The sequence below is a fragment of the Artemia franciscana genome, chromosome 11 (assembly GCF_032884065.1).
Source record: "Artemia franciscana chromosome 11, ASM3288406v1, whole genome shotgun sequence".
NCBI classification, from domain to species: Eukaryota; Metazoa; Arthropoda; class Branchiopoda; order Anostraca; family Artemiidae; genus Artemia; species Artemia franciscana.
In genome coordinates, this window is record NC_088873.1 from 38,748,352 (window position 1) to 38,773,995 (window position 25,644).

The 25,644-nt window shown below is 35.2% G+C and overlaps 1 long non-coding RNA gene across 1 annotated transcript; it reads left to right on the forward strand.

Moving 5' to 3' along the window:
- Positions 1-1,403: 1,403 nt before the first annotated feature.
- Positions 1,404-23,742, forward strand: LOC136033197 (uncharacterized). The gene is made up of 3 exons (XR_010618887.1): positions 1,404-1,531; positions 7,832-8,018; positions 23,593-23,742. It is a non-coding gene; the product is annotated as an uncharacterized LOC136033197 (long non-coding RNA).
- The last annotated feature ends 1,902 nt before the right edge of the window (positions 23,743-25,644 follow it).

The following is a 25,644-nucleotide window of genomic DNA, read 5'->3' on the forward strand; positions in this document are numbered from 1 at the left end:
TCCTGTAGTAGTCTGCTATGCTTCTTCCTATTCTGACATTGGGGCTTTCGTATCTCGGACATCCTTTGTTTTCGTGCGCGTTTAAAATTGACTCTCTCTCTGTGGTCTCTGTGGACGATTATTCAGCCTATTGCGTTCTTCCGGGATGATCATCTGATCCGCTTTCCTGGCGGGCTTAGACCTCGGGTTCGACCCAGATGATCCAACATTTACTTCTGTAGCACTAGTCTGACTGTTTAGTTCCTGGTGAATTTCGGCGGTGACCGCCGCGTTTACTACTGTCTGGGCCGAGGAGGCACTATCCATTGAGCTCTGAGAGTCACTTCGACCACAGTGGGACCAAGGCCTAGTTATATTTTTCCGGGTGACCTCTTTAACTTTTCTACTCTCTTCATCATAAACCAAGAGAGTTCCATCGACAAAAAGTTTTATTCCCCGTAATCTGACGGGTTTTCCCTCTTCAATTGCTTGGTTCATGACTATTTTTTAAGTGGCTTCGCGCATTCCTTTCCTCCAATGTGTAGTCCGGGGCCACGTCGTTCCGAAACGTCGTTCCACTCCGTCGTTCCGAAACGTACGGCCGCTTTTCAGAATAAAGTTTCGGGTATCTGCGCACTGTATTTTCAGCAAAATTGCTCCTGACCTCATCCGGAAAACATCCTTTACCTCGCTACGATGGAGCTCCAAAGACGAAATTCGGGTATCCAGATACAACTTCTTCTTTAAGCGTAGTTAGTAGTGAGTCTCTCTGTCGTAAGTTGTAAATAATCACGTTTGTTCTCATCACTTCGGTTTCTATATACCGAATACGGCGGTTTGCTTCACCAAGTTCTTTCCTCGTTACCACAAGTTCTTGACTAAGCTTTTGGTTTTCTGCATTAATTTGTGTCAACTGTCCTTTAATAATCACATGTGGCAATAAGCCGAGTTTTGCGTTGACTGTGGTGACAAGCACTGACTGTGGTGCGTCTTCATCCGCCATATTGTGAATTCTTATATATTCCAATTCTTAAATCCTTGTATGAAAATCTCTTTACAAGTGTCTAAAAAACTAGTCAAACAGGTTTCAAAAACGATCTTCATTTGTCGATTGATTGCAAAATAAGTTCATAAAAACTTGCCAAACAGCTTTGTTTACTATCCAGAAAAAGGTTATTTTTTCACTCAGAATGCATAGTTGTTCACGGAACGAAAGCTAATTCAACGATATACAGATTCAGACCGATATAAATCGGTCTGTTTTTATTATCTGCTACACCCGCTTATATTTTAAAATGTTATTTTATATTATATTTTATATTTATATTATATTTTATATAATATTTTACATTATATTTAAAAAGTAAAGAATGTTATCGTCTTCAATGTTTGTTTGCTTATATCTTCTGGAACTTATCATCTAGCAGAAGATAACGCACAAAATCATAAAACAGGCGTAAAGTGAGCACAGTCAGTAATATTAAAATTCTTGGTCTAAAGATATGAGCCGAAACATTTATTGTTCAAATCGGATTTTGACTATTTTCAAGTGGTAAGAATAGTAAAAAGGCTATTTTTTTTATTTTGAAATAGTTTTCTTTTCTGCTGAAAAAATATTCATCCACAAAAATCCCTTATTTGACCATTTCAGTAATGTGACACTCTGGACACTTGGTTTTCACAATATATCAGTAAAAAAGGGAAGAATTACCAAAATTATAATATGCCCACCTTACTCTTGGAATAGTAGAAAAGCTGTTGTTTTCGATTTTCAAGGCCTTTAGAATAAGTCTAAGAGAGACAAAAGACGCAAGCTGTTTAATGATGGTGATGCCATAGCAGTGAACAAATAGCAGTGTCTGAAAAACTGAAGACGAATAATCATACAAAACTCATCATTTGCGGCTCTATGCTAGTGACATGCTAGCTTTATGTATATCTTACGTCTATCAAACAGTTCGTGGTAACAAACTATAGTAAGGAGCGACATGGCTCAATAGTAACCTAAACTAAAAAAACGGAATTTTGATACCAATAGTTGCATCAAAGAAATCGAATGTTAATGCTGATCTTCAATATATAATTTGCATCAAGTTTAGTCTTAACCATCAAAAGTTACGAGCCTAAGAAAATTTGCCTTATTTTGAAAAATATGGGGAAACACCCCTTAAAAGTCATCTATATATATAAAAATAAGTTGTTTGTCTGTGGGTCTGTCGAGTGACGTCATGTCATCATGTCGTCATGAAGTTATTTGTCGTCATGTTTGTTATGACGATGACGTCATTAAAAGTATTTAAGAAAATCGTTCAAAGACAAATTTTTAATTGTAAGAAGATCGTGGACGGAAAAATGTTTAATTGTAAAATGACTGAAGAACCTACAATGGCAACAGCCGAGGAAGCTGCTCAAAGAGTCTATGCCAAAAAAACTTGCGGCTGATAGAGAAAGTAAGAAAAGAAAGCGTGCCGAGGAATCACAAGAACAGCAACAAAACAGGCTTGCGGCTAAAGAACGCAAAACCGCGCAGTTCGATGAAAATCCACCTGGACAGCGAGAGTCAAAACATATCAAAACTGAAAATGCTAGCGATGATGATTGGGTTTGGGATTTTGACTTGGATAAGGTCATTAATGCCTACCAGATTTTAGTTAAAAAAACAAAGGTTCGGCGATATGTATTTCATAGTGACGCTGAAAAATAAAGAAGAGAAAGAAAACTGAAAAAAGAAAAAAGGTAAAAAACTAAAAAAAACTAAAAAGAAAAAACACTCAAAGAGAAATTACAGACCGGGACACAAATGACGACCGGGACAGAGGGAATATAAATGACGACAGGGACACTCAAAGAGAAATTACAGACTGGGATACCGGGACACAAATGACGACCGGGACACAGGGAATATAAATGACGACCAGGACACAGGTATTTAAGAATATCGTTCAAAGACAAATTTTTAATTGTAAGAAGATCGTTGAAAGAGAAATTTCTAATTGTAAAATGACTGAAGAACCTACAATGGCAACACCCGAGGAAGCTGCTCAAAACGAATGTATTCAAGCCGAAGTAGCTGAGTTGGTAAAGCGTTATGTTTCAGGTTCTATGTCCGAAAGGCTCCAGGTTTGAACCTTGGCTTTAGCATTAATATAAAAGAAGAAAAAAAAACTAAAAAAGGTAAAAACTACAAAAAAACTAAAAGGAAAATACTAAAAAAACTAAAAAAGCTAAAAAACAAAAAAACAAAAAAAGGTAAAAAACTAAAAGCTAAAAAAGAAAAAAAACTAAAAAAACTAAAAAAGGTAAAAACTACAAAAAAACTAAAAAGAAAAAAAAGCTAGAAACTAATAAAAAACTAGAAAAATACTGAAAAGGAAAAAAACTGAAAAATAAAGGAGAATAAGAAAACTAAAAGCCGGGACACAGGGAATATAAATGACGAACGGGACAATCAAAGAGAAATTACAGACTGGGACACAAATAACGACCGGAGATATAAATGACGACCGGGACACTCAAAGACAAATTACAGACCGGGACAGCGGGACACAAATGACGACCGGGACACAGGGAATATAAATGACGACTGGGACGCTCAAAGAGAAATTACAGACTGGGACACTGGGACACAAATGACGACCGGGATACTGGGAATATAAATGACGACCGGGAAACAGGGACACAACTACGAGGGGGATGCCGGGGGCACAGGGGGATATATAAATGACGACGGGGACACAGGGACTGTTCGATTAGCAATCACCATCAACAAAGCTCAAGGGCAATCATTAGAATAATCAGGTATAGATCTGAATACGGATTGTTTTTCCCATGGATAGTTTTATGTTGCATGTTCAAGAGTCGGTAAACCTGACAATCTATTTATATGCACAGACAATGGGACATCGAAGAATGTTGTATATTCGCAAGTTTTACGTAGTTAAAACAAACACATACATATATATATATATATATATATATATATATATATATATATATATATATATATATATATATATATATATATATATATATATATATATATATATATATATATCTTTCTATATTCACAGGTGGGACACAGGGACACAACTACAATGGCACGTAACAACTTACGCGCGCGAGGGGGCTTGGAGGGGCGCGAAGCGCCCCCACCAACTAGGTGTTGGGGTGGCGCGAAGCGCCACCCCAACAGCTAGTGCGTAATAAAAACATACGAATTTAGAAGTTCGTCGCGTAAGCTAATTCGTAATTTACGTATGTTTTACTAATAAAAACATTCGTACAATTAAAAGTTCTAGTTGCCTTTTTAAGTAGCCAAAAACCTGGGGGGGGGGGGGGGTAACTAGGCCTACTCCCCCGCTCCTTTTTTCTCAAAATCGTGCGATCAAAACTATGAGAAAGCCATTTAGCCAAAGATATAAATTAATATGCAAATTTCGTTTTAATTATTGATGTGCGGAGAGACAAAATCAAAACATGCATTAATTCAAAACGTTCAGAAATTAAATAAAAAAACAGCTTTTTTAACTGAAATTAAGGAAGGACATTAAAACTTTAAACAACCAGAAATTACTCTGTATATGAAAGGGGATGTTCCCGCCTCGACGCCCCGCTCTTTACGCTAAAGTTTATTACTGTTTTAGGATGTAGAGTTGAGAGAAAGAGTCAAATTTTAGCGTAAAGAGCGAGGCGTTGAGAGGGAACAGCCACTTTCATATACGGAGTAATTTCTGTTCGTTTCAAGTTTTAATGTCGCCCTTTACTTTCAGTTAAAAAAAAACTGTTTTTTTATTTAATCACGTACAGGAGGCTCCATGCTGAGGATATACTAGTTCTATGGTAGGTTTTATATATAACTAGCTGTTGGGGTGGCGCTTCGCGCCACCCCAACACCTAGTTGGTGGGGGCGCTTCGCGCCCGCATGCCCCCCCCCCCCGCGCGCGTAAGTCGTTACGCGCCATATTAGTTACGCGCCATTGTAGTTGTGTCCCTGTGTCCCACCTGTGAATACAGATAAAAGAGCAAAGATTTCTCTTTTCGTTATAGATATATATATATATATATATATATATATATATATATATATATATATATATATATATATATATATATATATATATATATATATATATATATATATATATATATATATATATATATATATATATATATATATATATATATATATATATATATATATATATATATATATATATATATATATATATATATATATATATATATATATGTTTTTAACTACGTAAAACTTGGGAATATACAACATTCTTCTATGTCCCATTGTCTGTGCATATAAATAGATTGTCAGGTTTACCGACTCTTGAACATGCAACATAAGATTGTCCATGGGAAAAACAATCTGTATTCAGATCTATACCTCATTATTCTAATGATTGCCCTTGAGCTTTGTTGATGGTGATTGCTAATCGAATATTCCCTGTGTCCCGGTCGTCATTTATATTCCCAGTATCCCGGTTGTCATTTGTGTCCCAGTGTCCCAGTCTGTAATTTCTCTTTGAACGTCCCGTTCGTCATTTATACTCCCTGTGTCCCGGTCGTCATTTGTGTCCCGGTCTGTAATTTATCTTTGAGTGTCCCGGTCGTCATTTATATCTCCCGGTCGTTATTTGTGTCCCAGTGTCCCAGTCTGTAATTTCTCTTTGAGTGTCCCGGTCGTCATTTATATTCCCTGTGTCCCGGCTTTAAGTTTTCTTTTTCTCCTTTATTTTTCAGTTTTTTTCCTTTTTTTAGTTTTTTTTTCTTTTTCAGTTTTTAGTTTTTTTTTAGTTTTTTTATTAGTCTTTATTTTTTTTCTTTTTAGTTTTTTTGTAGTTTTTACTTTTTTCTTTTTTACCTTTTTTTTGTGTTTTTTTAGTTTTTTAGTATTTTCTTTTTAGTTATTTTTTGTAGTTTTACCTTTTTTAGTTTTTTTCTTCTTTTGTATTAATGCTAAAGCCAAGGTTCAAACCTGGAGCCTCTCGGACCTAGAACCTGAAACATAAAGCTTTGCCAACTCAGCTACTTCGGCTTGTTTTTTTTAAACTAAAATCTGGTAGGTATTGATGACCTTATCCAAGTCAAAATCCCAAACCCAATCATCATCGCTCTCATTTTCAGTTTTGATATGTTTTGACTCTCGCTGTCCAGGTGGATTTTCATCGAACTGCGCAGTTTTGCGTTCTTTAGCCGCAAGCCTGTTTTCTTGCTGTTCTTGTGATTCCTCGGCACGCTTTCTTTTCTTACTTTCTCTATCAGCCGCAAGTTTTTTGGCATAGACTCTTTGAGCAGCTTCCTCGGCTGTTGCCATTGTAGGTTCTTCAGTCATTTTACAATTAAACATTTTTCCGTCCACGATCTTCTTACAATTAAAAATTTGTCTTTGAACGATTTTCTTAAATACTTTTAATGACGTCGTCGTCATAACAAACATGACGACAACTAACTTCATGACGACATGATGACATGACGTCACTCGACAGACCCACAGACAAACAACTTATTTTTATATATATAGATTAAATAAAAAACAAGTGATGCGTTTTCTTATGTTGCTGATGTTCTTACTTCCCTCGTTAATTTGTGCTTGAAACGGGGAACGTTTCTTGATTGCTTGAAAATTGTTAAGATTACCCCTGTTTTTAAAGGCGGTAATAAAAATGATATTGGAAATTATTAGTCTATCTCGGTCTTACCTGTTATTTCTCGTGTGCTAAAAAGTGTATTAAAATTAGAGTTTATGATCATTTGGAACTACATAAGCTGTTAAATCCAATTGAATTTGGCCTCAGGAAGGGGAGAACCACAGAGATGGCATTATCATATATAACTTCGGTAATCAATGGAGCTCTTGACAATAAGCTTAGAGTAGCTGGTCTAATTTTTGATTTGATTAAGGCTTTTGACACTGTTGACCCCCAACTACTGCTTTGAAAATGTGAATTTCATGGACTAAGGGAGGATACTTTGGCTTTGCTCTGTGATTACCTCCGAAATAGAGATCAGTATGTTCACATTAATGGATTTTCTTCAAGTAAAAGTCTTGATAAATCTGGTATCCCCCAGGGCTCTGTGTTAGGTCCCACTCTTTTTTGATTTTTATTAATGATCTGCCGAATGATGTTGCATTTACTTCTAGAATTAGAGATCTAGTGGATCCTGCACCTTCGGGATCCAAAATCACTACACCCTTATTTGGTGATAATGCGACACTGATGTGTGTTGCTTCAATTGAACAACAACTTACCTCAACAATTAATGCTGCAATGACTACGACATGTCTTTGGTTGAAGACAAACCGGCTTGACCTAAATATAAATAAGTCAAATTTTGCTATCTTTTCAGGGTCTCCAGATTATTATTCTTGGATTACGGAAATAACTTCACCGAAAGGAAATGTTAAGAGGTCAAGTTTCGTTAAGCACCTTGGGATTATTACTGACGAAAATTTATCATTTATATAGGCTACCAAGTTAAAGCTATAATTAGAATACTATCGTGGAATTTAGGGATTATCTGTGAATTCAAACACATTTTCCTTCAAATGTTTTACGGTTATTGTATTTTTCTCTGATGCATCCACATATTTAGTATTGCCTCCAATTATTAGAAAACATCCAAACAGCAGTGAAATAATTCACGTGCCCGTGCCCGTTCAGTTCACGTGCCCGTGGAGAACTCAGGTTTTGAAGTATAAATAAATCTAAATTAGGTTCATGACAAAAGATAATCCTACAATAAATAAACCCAAGAGTTACAGTTGTGACGGTATCAGTAAATTACAAAATATGGTTTGCTGACTCAATAGAATAAAACCAAATTAGTATTTCTATTTTAGATTGGGAGTGTCGATATTCAGCCAATCTAGTTTTTAATTCAAAATAGAAAGAATGGCTGATGCTGGTAAGGCCGTTTGGTCAATCCTTTGGCTCATACTACTGATTCTTATTGGATTTCCTGTTGCTGGGTTCTGTGCTAGCTGGTATATTATATTCTCAGTTTTCATTTGTATAGAAGGCTGTGGGGTAAGTAAACTTTATTATTGGTATATTTTCCTTCAATAAATTTGGTATAATGAAAACAACCCAGGTTATAAAAAAAAAATTAAGTGAACGAGAAAAAACTTAGCCAATTTATAGTCACTTTTATTGGATAAGGTTTTTCTTTAAAAAAAAAAATAATGCTGCTATGCAGTTTATTTCTAAATTGCCCGACGTTTCCCCTTAAGCATATGTTTTCCGTTCTCCTATATAAAAAAAAAGGTGCTCTTCTTTCAGAAAAATGTGATGTTAGAAGGAATTAAAGACTAATAGGAGGAATTTGTATTCAAAGATGATTCATAAACCATATTAGTTTGCCAGAAGGAAATTCGAAGAAATAAAGATCGAGAGCGGGGTTTTTTAAGGCAAACGAAAACACTGGACAAAAAGGAGAATATTTCAGAGGTGCAACCACTTTGCTCCTTTTGAAGCAAATTTGAACAAATAAAGATCGAGAGCGGGTTTTTTAAGGCAAATAGAAACACAAGACAAAAAGGAGAATATTTCAGAAGTACAGCCACTTTGCTCTTTTTGAAGCAAATTTGAACAAATAAAGATCGAGAGCGGGTTTTTAAGGCAAACAGAAACACAAGACAAAAAGGAGAATATTTCAGAAGTACAACCACTTTGCTCCTTTTGAAGCAAATTTGAACAAATAAAGATCGAGAGCGGGTTTTTTTTTTAAGGCAAACAGAAACATAAGACAAAAAGGAGAATATTTCAGAGGTGCAACCACTTTGCTCCTTTTGAAGCAAATTTGAACAAATAAAGATCGAGAGCGGGTTTTTTAAGGCAAACAGAAACACAAGACAAAAAGGAGAATATTTCAGAGGTGCAACCACTTTGCTCCTTTTGAAGCAAATTTGAACAAATAAAGATCGAGAGCGGGGTTTTTTAAGGCAAACGAAAACACTGGACAAAAAGGAGAATATTTCAGAGGTGCAACCACTTTGCTCCTTTTGAAGCAAATTTGAATAAATAAAGATCGAGAGCGGGTTTTTTAAGGCAAACAGAAACACAAGACAAAAAGGAGAATATTTCAGAGATGCAACCACTTTGCTCCTTTTGAAGAAAATTTGAACAAATTAAGATCGAGAGCGGGTTTTTTAATGCAAACAGAAACACAAGACAAAAAGGGAATATTTCAGAGACGCAACCACTTTGCTCCTTTTGAAGCAAATTTGAACAAATAAAGATCGAGAGCGGTTTTTTTAATGCAAACAGAAACACAAGACAAAAAGGAGAATATTTCAGAGGTGGAACCACTTTGCTCCTTTTGAAGCAAATTTGAACAAAAAAAGATCGAGAGCGGGTTTTTTAAGGCAAACAGAAACACAAGACAAAAAGGAGAATATTTCAGAGGTACAACCACTTCGCTTTTTTTGAAGCAAATTTGAAGAACTGAAGATCGAGAGCGGGGTTTTTTAAGACAAACGAAGACACTGGACTAGAAGGAGAATATTTCAGAGATGTAACCACTTCGCTTCTTTTGAAGCAAATTTGAACAAATAAGCATCGACAGCGGGGTTTTTCAAGGCAAACGAAAACATTGGACAAGAAGGAGAATATTTCAGAGGTGAAACCACTTTGCTTCTTTTGAAGCAAATTTGAAGAAATAAAGATCAAGAGCGGGGTTTTCTAAGGCAAACGAAAACCATGGACAAAAAGGAGAATATTTCAGAGGTGAAACCACTTTGCTTCTTTTGAAGCAAACTTGAAGATATGAAGATCGACAGCAGGGTTATTTAAGGCAAACGAAAACACTGGACTAAAAGAAAATATACTTCAGAGGTGCAACCACTTCACTTCTTTGGAATCAAATTTGAAGAAATAAAGATCGACAGCGGGGTTATTTAAGGAAAACGAAAACACTGGATAAAAAGGAAAATATTTCAGAGGTGAAACCACTTTGCTTCTTTTAAAGCAAACTTGAAGAAATAAAGATCGGGAGCAGGGTTTTTTAAGGCAAACAAAAACACAAGACAAAAACGAGAATATTTCAGAGATGCAACCACTTCGCTTCTTTTGAAGCAAAAGAGAATATTCCAGAGGTACAATCACTTCGTTTTTTTTTTGAAGCAAATTTGAAGAAATAAAGATCGAGAGCGGGATTCTTAAGAGAAACAAAAACACAAGACAAAAAGGAGAATATTTCAGAGGTACAACCACTTCGTTTCTTTTGAAGCAAATTTGAAGAAATAAACATCGAGAGCGAGTTTCTTAAGAGAAACAAAAACACAAGACAAAAAGGAGAATATTTCAGAGGTGAAACCGCTTTGCTTCTTTTGAAGCAAACTCGAAGAAATAAAGATCGACAGCAGGGTTCTTTAAGGCAAATGAAAACACTGGACTAAAAGAAAATATACTTCAGAGGTGCAACCACTTCGCTTCTTTGGAAGCAAATTTGAAGAAATAAAGGTCGACAGCGGGGTTATTTAAGGCAAACGAAAACACTGGACTAAAAGAAAATATACTTCAGGGGTGCAACCACTTTGCTTCTTTTGAAGTAAATTTGAAGAAATAAAGATCGGGAGCAGGGTTTTTTAAGGCAAATAAAAACACAAGACAAAAACGAGAATATTTCAGAGACGCAACCACTTCGCTTCTTTTCAAGCAAATTTGTAGAAATAAAGATCGGGAGCAGAGTTTTTTTAAGGCAAACAAAAACACAAGACAAAAACGAGAATATTTCAGAGATGCAACCACTTCGCTTCTTTTGAAGCAAATTTGTAGAAATAAAGATCGACAGCGGGGTTATTTAAGGCAAACAAAAACACTGGACTAAAAGAAAATATACTTCAGAGGTGCAACCACTTTGCTTCTTTTGAAGCAAATTTGAAGAAATAAAAGATCGGGAGCAGGGTTAAAAGATCGGGAGCAGAGATGCAACCACTTCGCTTCTTTTGAAGCAAATTTGAAGAAATAAAGATCACGAGCGGGTTTATTAAGGAAAACGAAAACACTGGACTAAAAAGAGAATATTTCAGAGGTACAACCACTTTGTTTCTTTTGAAGCAAATTTGAAGAAACAAAGATCGAGACCGGGTTTCTTAAGAGAAACAAAATCACAAGACAAAAAGGAGAATATTTCAGAAGTGAAACCACTTTGCTTCTTTTGAAGCAAGCTTGAAGATATGAAGATCAACAGCAGGGTTATTTAAGGCAAACGAAAACACTGGACTAAAAGAAAATATACTTCAGAGGTGCAACCACTTCACTTCTTTGGAATCAAATTTGAAGAAATAAAGATCGACAGCGGGGTTATTTAAGGCAAACGAAAACACTGGATAAAAAGGAATATTTCAGAGATGCAACCACTTCGCTTCTTTTGAAGCAAAAGAGAATATTCCAGAGGTACAACCACTTCGTTTTTTTTTTGAAGCAAATTTGAAGAAATAAAGATCGAGAGCGGGATTCTTAAGAGAAACAAAAACACAAGACAAAAAGGAGAATATTTCAGAGGTGAAACCGCTTTGCTTCTTTTGAAGCAAACTTGAAGAAATAAAGATCGACAGCAGGGTTATTTAAGGCAAATGAAAACACTGGACTAAAAGAAAATATACTTCAGAGGTGCAACCACTTCGCTTCTTTGGAAGCAAATTTGAAGAAATAAAGGTCGACAGCAGGGTTATTTAAGGCAAACGAAAACACTGGACTAAAAGAAAATATACTTCAGGGGTGCAACCACTTTGCTTCTTTTGAAGTAAATTTGAAGAAATAAAGATCGGGAGCAGGGTTTTTTAAGGCAAACAAAAACACAAGACAAAAACGAGAATATTTCAGAGATGCAACCACTTCGCTTCTTTTGAAGCAAATTTGTAGAAATAAAGATCGGGAGCAGGTTTTTTTTTAAGGCAAACAAAAACACAAGATAAAAACGAGAATATTTCAGAGATGCAACCACTTCGCTTCTTTTGAAGCAAATTTGTAGAAATAAAGATCGACAGCGGGGTTATTTAAGGCAAACGAAAACACTGGACTAAAAGAAAATATACTTCAGAGGTGCAACCACTTTGCTTCTTTTGAAGCAAATTTGAAGAAATAAAAGATCGGGAGCAGGGTTAAAAGATCGGGAGCAGAGATGCAACCACTTCGCTTCTTTTGAAGCAAATTTGAAGAAATAAAGATCACGAGCGGGTTTATTAAGGCAAACGAAAACACTGGACTAAAAAGAGAATATTTCAGAGGTACAACCACTTTGTTTCTTTTGAAGCAAATTTGAAGAAACAAAGATCGAGACCGGGTTTCTTAAGAGAAACAAAAACACAAGACAAAAAGGAGAATATTTCAGAGGTACAACCACTTCGCATCTTTTGAAGCAAATTTGAAGAAAGAAAGATCGAGAGCGGGGTTTTTTAAGGCAAACGCAAACACCGGACAAAAAGGAGAATATTTCAGAGGTGCAACCACTTCGCTTTTTTTGAAGCAAAATATGTGTTTACACCTTCTTCTTGCTGTTATGCATATTGACAGGCCCCTCCACAATAATTTATTTGGTGAAGGATATTAGGAAACGCATTAATATATGGATATTGTATAAAATAGAATGCAATTTGGGAGTAAAATTATGGTAATCTGGGGAACTGGAGATGAAGGGGAAGCAGGATATGAGAGATCCTTCGTCTTGGTGTAAGTCAAAGTGTACGCTATCCTCATTATAATGTGACGAATTACAATAACTATAAACTGAATGCTACCTCAGTTTAAGGCTGTTTGATACTTTAATTCAGTTTTTCCCAAAGTGGTTCAGGTGGACCCCCAGGGGTGCACGGGAAGCTTGACGGGGGTCTACATTGGTGTGACAGAAAATGGGGGTCCACAATCAGTAAAAGGGGGTCCATAAAATTTTATCTGGTTTCGATAGTGAATAATTAAAATGTTGACTTGACTTCACCTATTAATATATTAAATATATTAATATATTTATTATAATATATTAATATATATTATCATTATATATAATAATATATATTATATTAATATATATTATATTAATATATATTATTATATTGTAATATTAATATCTTAATATATTATTGCTAAATGTTGGCAGAAATTATTTCAAGAAGCTCAGCGACTGTTACTTGTAAAAACTTGCATATTTTATATTCACTACAACGTATCAAGACTTCCAAAGCGCTGCCGCTGCCGTCATCGCCTTCTGCAACGCTTGTTTAGACGTACAAAGGGACGAGATATGGCTTTTGGTGAATGTGCTGGCGATCTTGCATGACCTTGTTTGATTCTTCGCCAATATAAATATGAATGCTAAGGATAAATGTTTTTTATTTGTTTCCGAATTTTCGGAAAGAAAAGTAAAGTGAATCGATGTTTGTGTTAGTCAGCGTCGGAAAAGTAAGTATTAACCTGTCTCTATGCTATGACTTCATATTTTTAATTTATTATTAAAGGATTTATTTTACACGTAAAAAAACTAAAAATGAAATCGGCTCAGTAGTTTTCATAAAACTCTATTACTGATCTTAGCGATTTATTGCTTTTAAGATAAAGAATACGTTTTCTGACGGTTCTTTGTTTATTTCATTGCAATAATTAATTTATAATTTCATTGCTCCTTTTCTATTCAAATAGCCAATAATTAATTGACAATAATTAATTTATTAATTTTATTGCTCCTTTTCTGTACAAATAGCCAATAATTGATTGGCAATAACTAATTTGTTAATTTTATTGCTCCTTTTCTGTTCAATTAGCCAAAAATTAATTGGTAATAATTAATTTATTATTTCAGTGCTCTTTGTCTGTCCAAATAGCCAATAAATAATTGGCAATAATTAATTTATTAATTTCATTACTCCTTTCTGTTCAAACATCCCTATTCTGTTATTTAAGACCACCATAAATTTACTAAAACAGTGTTTTTTTTAATGTATAGGTAGGTAATTAATACGAAACATGGCTGAATCCAAGAAGAAATGTCGACAATACAGTTTTGATTATTTAAAGTTTGGTTTTTTACCATCAGAAGCAGACAAGCGGTTGCCCATATGCCTCTTGTTCAACAAAGTTTTGAGCAATGATTCTACGAAACCATCGAAGCTCGAAGATCATCTAAGAAGGTGTCATCCTGATAAAATAAATAAAGATTTGGAATATTTTCAAAAATTGAAGGAAAAAAAATGAAAAGAGACCCACTGTGCAGAGTATGGTCCACTCTCTGGGGCCAATATAGACCAATACGAGCCTTGGTCCAATAAGAGAGGCAGACTTACTCCCGCCGTTTTAGCCATGCCATTTAACCAAACAATTGGAAAACTATAGGTTCTATGACTATCTTAGCTCCATGACTATCAACCTTGGTTTGTTATCTACTGCCCCAGGAATGACTCATGGACTGATTCTAGATTAGACGTATCTATCTATTAACAAATTAAATAAAAAAAACGTTTTTCAAATGAAAGTAAGGAGCGACATCAAAACTTAAAACGAACAGAAATTACTCCGTATATGAAAGGGGCTTTTCCTTCTCAACGCCCCGCTCTTTACGCTAAAGTTTGGCTCTTTCTCTTAACTCTACATTTTAAAACAGTAAAAAACTTTAGCGCAAAGAGCGGGGCGTTCTACAGTAGGGTTCTCTGATACGCTGCATCTGATGGTGTGATTTTCGTTAAGATTCAATGAGTTTTAGGGGGTGTTTCCCCCTATTTTCTAAAATAACACAGATTTTCTCAGGCTCGTAACTTTTGATTGGTAAGACTAAACTTGATGAAACTTATATATTTAAAATCAGCATTAAAATGCAATTCTTTAGATGTAGCTATTGGTACCAAAATTCCATTTTTTAGACTTTTGGTTACTATTGAGCCGGGTCGCTCCTTACTACAGTTCGTCACCACGAACTGTTTGATGAACTAACATCATTGTTAAAAAACCGTAATATAGGGAATTAATGCCATAATTGCCTCTCACTCAATTAGACTATCTGTCTTGGCTTTTTCTACAATTAGCCATGACTTGATTCCCAGAAATTATTCAATTTTAGTTCAAAAATCAACAGATTTTGGAACTCCTGCCATGGTCGGGCGATATCTTGGGTTAATAAGCCATCTTAAAAAATTATACCAGAGGTAATTGTAATTCACTGTGTCATCCACCAACAACATCTAATAGCGAAAACTTTGATTGATAAATTGCACCGATTACTTCAATTTGTGATTAATCCAGTTAACTTTTCACAGTTTTTATTTTCACAATTGTGCAATAAAAATTATGAAGAATTTTAAGATTGCTCTTACATACTGAAGTAAGCTGGTTATCGAAGAGTATATTTTTAACAAGATTTTACTCAATTTTTGAATCAGTATTAGAGTTTCTGAAAAGAAAAGATCCAAATTTAAGAGAAAACCTGACAAATTCGAAAGAAGACATTGCGTATTTGACAGATTTGCTCAAAAAATTTGATGACATTAACTTACAATTATAAGGAGACAGTCTCAGTTTAATAAAACCAAAGGGTGTAATTTCAGCTTTTCTTGAAAAATTGAAATATATTAAGCAAAATATTAGTGGTTTGAGCTTTCCCAATTTTTAAAAGTGTCAAAGGTAGATCGCTTTAATGAGGATATAATATGAAAAAAAAACTTCGTTTTCTCAAAGAGTTAAAGAGGCTGCGTCCCAAAGTCGAACCTTAAAACGTACAGGAATTAGGAGAGGCAGTTGGGGGCCTGCCGCCCCCCAAACCCCCCGCTTTTAAAGACTCTTTTGTATAGGTTTTTTGTTTTTTAATTAAAAGAGGGCCTTTCCGAAGCCAAGAGCGGGGGATTAGGGGGGCGGCAGCCCCCCACAACAAAAAACCTGTACAGAAGAGTCTTTAAAAGCGGGGGGTTTGGGGGGCGGCAGCCCCCCAACTGCCTGTCCTAATTCCTGTACGTTTTAAGGTTCGACTTTGGGACGCAGCCTCTTTAACTCTTTAAGAAAACGAAGTTTTTTTCATATTATTTCTGTACGTTTTTCTACAATCCATGGTGGATGTAATTTAATAATTCCTGTACTCCTCGTACAGGAATTAGGACTGCCTCTCCTAATTCCTGTACGTTTTAAGGTTCGACTTTGGGACGCAGCTGTTTTAACTCTTTAAGAAAACGAAGTTTTTTTTCATATTTTGTGAAAAAAACCGCCCGATAAGGGACTTGAACCCTTGACCTTAGGATTAAAAGTCCCACGCTCTACCGACTGAGCTAACCGGGCATGTTTGAAGTCGAAATACCTGGATGTGTATAAATATAACTTTTAAATAACTTTTAAGAATTTCAAAAATTAATTTCTAAGCTAGAAAATCGGGGGGTTAAGATTTTTCGACGAAACTTTCCTGGAAAATTACTCGGAGAATTCCGCGTCGAATGAGTCTTCGTACACCCAGATCCGATGTCGGCTGTGACCTGTAGGCGTGGCAGAAAAAAAAGGGTTTCTGTCATTTTTCTCAAATAAAAATTTTACGGATCAAGACAGAATTTTTTGAAGCTTTCAGTCAGTCTCACCATGTCGAGCTGATCATTTTGATGTACTTGAATGTTGAAATTCGTAACTTTTAACAACAAAAAACTTAACATGGGCTCTTATGGGGAAATGGGGTTTTTCTAAGCTAGAAAATCGGGGGGTTAAGATTTTCCGACGAAACTTTCAAGCAAAATTACTCGGAGAATTCCGCGTCGAATGAGTCTTCGTACACCCAGATCCGATGTCGGCTGTGACCTGTAGGCGTGGCGAAAAAAAACAAAAGGAGAACATGAACATTAAGTGGCTATGCGTGGTTTCTGGAAAACAGGGAAGGAGTTATCGGATCGAGCTGAAATTTCGGGGCCCTAGGGGACCTTAACTTGTGAATTTCAGCCCGATCGGACAACGTTAAAGGGGGTGGGGTGGGGTTGGGGGTCGAAACTTTCGGCCAGATTTTCCCCATGAAGGAACAGTCGGAGGGGGATGAAATTTGGCAGGTTTCTTAGTTGGAGCTCGGGCTACGAAATGCATCCCCCCCATCCCTCTTCAACCACTGGAAACGAAGATCGCTTAACATTGTCGTGGTTCGCCTCTTTAAAGAGGCACGAGTGAGCCTCCTTGATTCAGACATACGTTCAACATTTAATTGCCTTGCACGATGACTTCAAAATCAGATTTGAAGATATTCTGGCAAAGGAAATATCACCATGGATCATAAATCCATTTGATGAAACAGAATTGGACAGTGTTATATTACAAGAGTAGCTACTTGAACTACTCTTGTAAAGAACAGCTGAAGGTGAAATTTAAAAAAGGGTATCAAACATTTTGGTTGCAGGCAAAAATACCCGAAAATTATCCTAGACTGTGGGTAATTACAATAAGTTTTTGATTGTGTTTCCATCGTCATAGCTTGTCGAAAAGAGTTTTAGTATTGTTACAAACCTTTTAACGGAAAAAAGGAACAAATTGAATAGCACAGAAGGGGAAAATCTGCGGTTATTCCTAACCAAATTGAACCCTAATATTGATGATTTTCTTCAATTCATCAAGTAGATTCTTTCCATTAACATATGACTATTTTGTGATTGTTATAGTAGAAATGTAGAGCTTACTTTAGGTTATTAATTAAAAGTGTAATGATCACATATTTCAATAAATACAACACGAGGAAGTACACCTTTTTTTATTTTTTTTCATTCCGATTACTTCTAAATAAAATAAGTGAGAATTTATTGGTACCTTGTTCTGTGAGTAGATGTAAAAAAAATAAGTTGAATGAACACAATACCTTGATTGGTCAATCTTACATTTTGACAACTACTCACTGCACAATCAGTTTATTCATCAACCAATCAATTCCCACTTTTTTCTTAAAAACTGTTAATTTGTGGTTGGAACTCAGCCACAAAGCAAATTTTCATAGGTAGATCTGATCTTCACACTTTTGTCGAGTTTAAAAATATGATAAATAGGTAGCTGAAGGGGATCCACCGGAACCAGTAAAATCTTTATTGAAAATGAGAAAAAATAGTTTGGGAACCTCTACTTTAACTGATCATCGTGTCTCATCCATTACGAGCTTTTTTACGAACTAAAAAAGCTTGTAATGATGAGACACGGTGATCAATTAGAGCAGGGCTTCTTAAACTTTTGTAATTCCCGACCCCATTTATGATTGCGAGTTTCTTAGCGACCCCAAAAAAATATAAAAGAAAAATAAATTAATATTTTTTGATGATATGTTTATTAGGTAACAATATACATATGCATATGAAAATATATATAAATTTAGAATTCGTTTTGAAACATATAAAAATCTAAAATTGAAATTATAGAAATGTTTTTATTATAGTTTCAAAAACAAAAGTGGATTCTGACCGTCTTAATCAGACAGTTCGTGGTCACGAACAAAGGAGCGATCAGGCTCAATAGTAAACGAAACTCTAAAAAACGGAATTTTGATACCGGAAGAATGGCATTTTAATGCTGAGATTCAAATATATAAGTTTCATCAAGATTAGTTTTACCCATCAAAAGTTACGAGCCTGAGAATATTTACCTCATTTTAGAAAATAGGGGGGAACACCCCATAAAAATCATACGATCCTAGCAAAAATCACACCATCAGATTCAGCGTATCAGAGAACCTTATAGTAGAAGTTTCAAGCCCCTATCTACAAAAATGTGGAATTTCGCATTTTTTGCCAGAAGACAAGTCACGGATGCGTGTTTATTTGGTTTTTTTTCCCCAGGGGTGATCGTATCGACTCAGTGGTCCTAGAATGTCGCAAAAGGGCTCATTATAACGGAAATTAAAAGTTCTAGAGCCCTTTTAAGTGACAAAAAAAATTGGAGGGCACCTAGGCCCCCTCCCACGCTCTTTTTTCTCCAAAGTCACTGGATCAAAATTCTGAGATAGCCATTTTATTCACCATAGTCGAAAAACCCAATAACTATGTCTTTGGGGACGACTTTTACCCCGCAGTCCCCGTGGGAGGGGCTGCAAGTTACAAACTTTGACCTGTGTTTACATATAGTAATGGTTACTGGGAAGTGTAGAGACGTTTTCAGGGGGATTTTTTTCGTTTGGGGGGATATTTGAGGGGGAGGGTTACCAGGGAGGATCTTTCCATGGAGGAACTTCTCATGGGGGAAGAGACTTTCAATGGAGTGGGGCGCAGGATTTTCTAGCATTATTTAAAAAAAAAAAATGAAAAAATTAATATGAAAAGTTTTTTCTACTGAAAGTGAGAAGCAGCATTAAAACTTGAAACGAACAGAAATTATTACGTATATCAAGGGTTTACCTCCTCGTAATACCTCGCTCTTTACGCTAAAGTATTTTTAGTAATTTCAACTATTTATTCTACGGCCTTTGTGATTCAGGGGTCATTCTTAAGGATTTGGGACAAAATTTAAGCTTTAATGTAAAGAGCGAGGTATCGACGAGGGGTGAGCCCCCTCATATACGCAATAAAAACATATGAATATAGAAGTTGCTACGTAATTTAATTCGTAAGTTACATATATTTTTTACTTATGAAAACGTTCGTAAAAAATTATGTTATAGTTGCCTTTTTAAGTAATCAAAAACTTGAAGGGCAACTAGGCCTCCTCCCTCGCTCCTTTTTTCTCAAAATCTTCCCATTAAAGATATTAAAAAGCCATTTAGACCCAAAAAATTAATATGCAAATTTCGTTTTAATTATTTATGTGCGGTGAGCCAAGATCAAACCATGCATTAATTCAAAAACGTCCAGAAATTAAGCAAAAAAAAACAAGTTTTTTTTAAATGAAAGTAAGGAGCGGCATTAAAAACTTAAAACGAACAGAAATTGCTCCGTATGTGAAAGGGGCTTTTCCTCCTCAACGCCCCACTCTTTACGCTAAAGTTTTTTACTGTTTTAAAATATAGAGTTAAGAAAAAGAGTCAAACCTTAGCGTAAAGAGCGGGGCGTTGAGGAGGAAAAGCCCCTTTCAAATACGGAGTAATTTCTGTTCGTTTTAAGCTTTAATGTCGCTCCTTACTTTCATTTAAAAAAACTTGTTTTTTTTGTTTAATTCTCTCGAATATATCCAAGTAGTTGCGTGGCAAATATTAAAATAAAGTTTACGTTAAAAATTTAATGAGATGGATGTGCCTATTGTTTATTGGATAAGAAATTAAATCTTGGTGTAATGTTTGAAACTGCTGGACGTAAGACCTCTTCAACATTTTTTATCGCTGAACTATATTGGGATTTAATGTGTTTAAGCTGAGGAAGTAACTTCACATAAATATGTGGTGTTGAATGGCAAAAGTACATTTAACACCATATCAGCGATTGTGGGAAATTCAGTTCTAGTTCAGATCCAGAATTCAGTCAAGAGCTTTTTTGGAATTGTAGTTTTAAGTTTGAGTCACACGAAAGCTCGGCAAATTCCTCTTGAGCTTTAAGTGGCAGATGATCAATCTCACTTAAGCCAATCCAAAACGGCTTTTGAATCCAAACTATTTTTTGTAAATCAATATTTACATAATATTACAATATAAAATTTTTACGATGAATTTTCTGAATTACAAAATTGTTGACACCGGAAGACATTTCGAACGAATTTTTTCGACCCTACTTTTCCAAATGCTGATCTTTTTAATAAAACTTTCAATTTTGTCGTTTGAAGTAAATATATCGCAATTTTTTCCTTGAAGAGACAAGTTAAGATCGTTTAACTTCGCAAAAATATCTGACAAATAACACAGCTTGGATAGCCACAAGTCATTTTGAAAAAAAGCAGCAAATTCACATTTTCGTTCAGTTAAAAATATTTCTATCTCGTCCTTCAATAACAATAATCTTTTTAAACTTTGACCTCTTGACAACCATTTTACTTCTGCATGTAATAACAAAGTTGTGTAGTTGGAATTCGTATCCTTACAGAGATTTGAAAATAAGCGACTGTTAAGGCATAGTTCTTAATCAAATTTATGACCTTAACAGCATCCTGAAGCACATCGTTCAATTCTGGTGTTATTAATCAATTAAGAAGCTCCCAGAGGATATTTATATGCCGGGACTGTAAGGTCCCGCCGGTCGCGAAAGGATTAAACTGACTAATTCGAAATAACATGCACTTTGTTCACAATCATACAATGGCTAAATGAAAATAACACCAAATGTTTATATAGTTTCTTCAAAATAACACTTAGAAATTTTGTTGATAATATTTATCAGGACTATTTCGGTTTTAAGAGATTGACAAAAATAAATCGACATTTTTTTATAAATTTCTATAACATCTTGTGATTCATAGTAAATTTATACAAGATATTATAATGATCGGAATAGAAATGCTGGTATAAACAGTCTTTCCGAACCAGAAGATTTTATGATACATTTATCTACGATGATGGATATTTTTCTTTATAACAATAATTTTACAAGTTAAAAAACATTTTTTGTTAAATTGTATTTTTATCACTCGCGACCCCATAATTTTTCTACGCGACCCCAAATGGGGTCGCGACCCATAGTTTAACAAGCCCTGAGTTAGAGCAAAGGTTCCCAAAATTTTTTTCTCATTTTCATTAAAAAATTTGCTGGATCCAGTGGATCCCCTTCAGCTACCTTTTTACCATATTTCCAAACTGGAAAACAAACTTTTTTTTTCAATTAGAGGCTTTTTTAAATGGCCTAGTAAACCAAGATTGCGTGTGAAGATCAGTTAGTATGGTTAGGATTATTGTTATAATAGGATATTGTTATAATAGGTATGGTTATTATTCAGAATTGACTGGGCGGTCTTTCCATAGCTTGTATAGCTTTGATAAGAAGTCTCAGTAAACGACAGAAAATAAAAGCTGACACAGAATTTCTCAGATTTCTTAGAAATTCTGTTTTGTGCCAGAGATAAAGAAATCCAGATCTAATGAAACTTACATCATTGGAGAGCATATTTACTTTTATTTTTAAATTGAGCGGAGCAGAATTTTCTACTTAAAGTTCAGGAAAAAATAATCCATAAAAATATTCTAGTATGTTGCTAGTATAGCATAGCTAGTAAAGTATAGTGCTTGAAAAACATTGATAATCAGCTCAGAAGAAGTATTATTGAATTTGACAGCTTTGGAAGTTTCCGGTTGTACTAACTGCATTGACTAAAATCTTTGGGGGGGGGACAGCAAGCACATTATTTATGCTGAAAGTACATCCGATTCACCAGCGTCTTGCTTAACAATTAGTAAGAAATTATAGATTTTTTGTGTTTTAGACAAGATTTTCGTTAGCTTTTCGAACTGTTGGCACATTTAAGATGCCCTATCAGTTCTTACCAAAATTAATTGTGTTGCTAAGAAAATTTTCTATTGGGCCATTTGTCTTAGATACTCTCAAAACTACGACTCGTAGAATGAGATTTACGGTATCAATAGTCTTGAATATTCATATTTAGGTTATTTATAGCTGATAAACGGTAAATGTGACTGTAAACAGTATATAAATGGTATACGGTATAAACGATAATAAACGGTATAACGGTATAAAACGGTATATAAACAAACGGTATATAAATAAATGTAAACGGTAAATGTGACAGTAAAGTTGAGCAGAATTTGTTTTATCGATAATCGACTATGGATCAATACAGTCCAGCATCTATACCAACTATATATCAGGCAGTATGCAAAATTCGACTCAGAAGATGCCACTAGGTCTGACTAGGAAGAGATTTTCTCCTAGAATTAATATCTAGCTCTTAAAACAGACAGTTTTTTTTCCAAATCTCGGTTTACTAGGCCATTAAAAAAGCCTTTAATTAAAAAAAGTTTGTTTTCTTTTGATTCACCAAATTTGTGCATTCCTATACTTTTCAATTATCAATTTCGATATCAATATTAACTTGTCAGCATTTAATTTTTCATCCGGTTAGTAATTAATATTTAGTATCGTCCTAAATACCTATATTATTCTGATATATTCTTTACATCAGGGGAGGAGCTGCAAGTTACAAACTTTGACCATTGTTTACATATAATAACAGTTATTATGAAGTGTACAGACGTTTTCAGGGGACTTTTTCACATTGGGTTGGGGGTGGGTCGGGGGGAGGGGTTACGTGGGAGGATCTTTCCATGGAGGAGTTTTTCATAAGGGAAGAGAATATCCATGAAGGGGGCACAGGTTTTCTAGCATTATTTAAGAAAAAATGAAAAAAATTCAACTGGAAGAAATGAGCACTATTAAAACTTAAAACTAACATAAAATATTATGTATATAGAGGGGTTCGTCTCCACCACAATACCTTGCTCTTTACGCTAAGCAGTTTTAGTAATTTCAACTATTTATTCTGCGGCCTTTGCGATTCAGGGGTCTTTCTTAAACATTTGGGACAAAATTCAAGCTTTAATGTAAAGAGCAAAGTATTGACGAGGGGGCAAACCCCCTCATATATGTAATAAAAATACACAAATATAGAAGTTCGTTACGTAAGTTAATTCGTAAGGTAAGTATGTTTATAGAAATCTATCACAAATCTATTCACCAATTACCCCATAATACCTATATATTCTTATCTATAAAACCTAAACTCCAAATAGATAACTTATCACAATTTTTTTTTTCAGACTGTCACAGATATTTTACTAAAAGGAATCCAGATACCTAGGATGTGTGCAGAACATTTGATGAAAGGCACGCCCATTCATGAAGCTTTCAAATAGCTTTATATTTTTGGCTTTTTCTGAATTTACTAAATAAATTGTTTTACCACTTTGTTTAATGTTTTGAAATCTTCCGAAACAGTAGAGAATATATACATTTACATACATATGTAAAATCTACAAGCCGTCATTACTTTGACATTGGTGACGCAGACGTCGAATCGGTAAATGCATAAAAATGAGCGACAGAGAAAAATGGCAAAGAATTCATGGCAATAATTTGTCGTTATAACAAACCAAGCATCTAGTGGAAATATTCTTTTTGGGTTCGTGGTTTTTTGTCTATACAAAATGCCTTCAAGTGCATTTTAGTATGGGATTATCAGTTCTATTTTAACTCTATCCTGGTATATACAAATCTTTCTTTGACTGAACCCCCTTTTGAACTAAACCCTGTTTAACTCAGCCTCTTTGGACAAACTTCCACTGAATTTAATCCAACCGCCATTCAACTCAGCTCCAAATACCTAAAATCAATTCAAAGCAAACCCCTCAACTCAAAAGCCCCCCCCCCGTTCAAATCAATCTCTCCTAGTGTAACTCAAATTTTATTTAAATTAACTCAAATTAACTCTACAATGTAACTAAAAAAATGTATCAAATAGTTTGTGGTAACGAACTGTCAGTAAGGAGCAAGGTCCAATAGCAACCGAAGCCCTAAGAACGGAATTTTGATAGCAATAGACACCTCAAAAGAATTCGCTTTTTATGTTAGTTCAAAATAAAAATCATTAAGTTTAGTGTTAACAGTCAAAAGACCCTGAGAAAATTTGCCTGATTTTCGAAAAAGGGGGAGAGAACCCCCTTAAGTCAAGCAATCCTAATGAAAATCACACCATCAGATTCAGCAGATCAGAGAACCATACTGTTAAGGTTCAATCTTTTTTCATTTATTACCAGGGGTAATCGTATCGAACCAATTGTCCTGGAAAATTGGAAGATAGGATATTCAAGCGAAAATCTAAAGTTGTTTTGAAAGAACAAACCAGATTTTTTTTCAACTGAAAGCAAGGATAAACATTAAAACTTAAAACTGACAGAAACTATTCTATATTTGAAAGGGCTGCCCCTTCCTCAACCCTTGCTCTTTACGCTACAGTTTAAGTTTTTGTCCGATTCTTCAGAAAAGAAGAAAAAGAGAAAAATATCATTTTGAGTGAGAAATATTTCTGAAGAGTTTTAAGACTTAAGCGTAAAGAGCAAGGGCTGAGGGAGGGGCACCCCCTCCTTCAGACTGTCAGAATGGTATCTACACAATATCACAGGGGAAAAATCAGGTTGTTGCGTTTGGTACCCAGGACTTGTTTTTGAGGATACTAAACTAAATCAAAAGCCACTATGTGCATCCATTCTTGTCCAAAAAGTATCCCTGCGAATATCTCAAAAGCGACAAAGGGCATTAAGTTCAAACGGTCTACCTTCACGCCGACAATACCATATAAAATATTTTTTTTTTATATTTATACTTTACGATATTGTAATTTATTATTTGAATCTACAGTGATGGGAGTGGTCAAGTATGGTTCTGAATCAAGGATGCTTCGGAAAACGGAAGAAGATATGCTAGATGTTTTCCAGAGAAATTGCCTACAGACTCTTTTGGTTATCCGACTGACTGACCGGATTTTAAACTGGCGGCTGAACACAGAGTGAAGTTCGATCCTGCTTTCTATAATAAAGGGCTATAATGAAAGAAAGGTTGAGACGGCTAGGGCAGGTTCTGTGGATAAGGATAAGAGATAGGCAAAGATTGTCCCTTTCGGCCGACCTGCGAAAAGCAGGTCGCTTTCGTTTGGGGTGGGAGGGTGTAAAGAGGGAGGCTTTGAATAGATTTGGGTGTAGGAGGAGGTTGCGAAGCTGAGTTGGCCTCAGGGGGCTTGGTGCTACGGTAAGATGTTGGTAGTAGTTGCATACTTTTCTGCCCCCCTCAAATAAATTAGAGTCTCTTACCAAAAT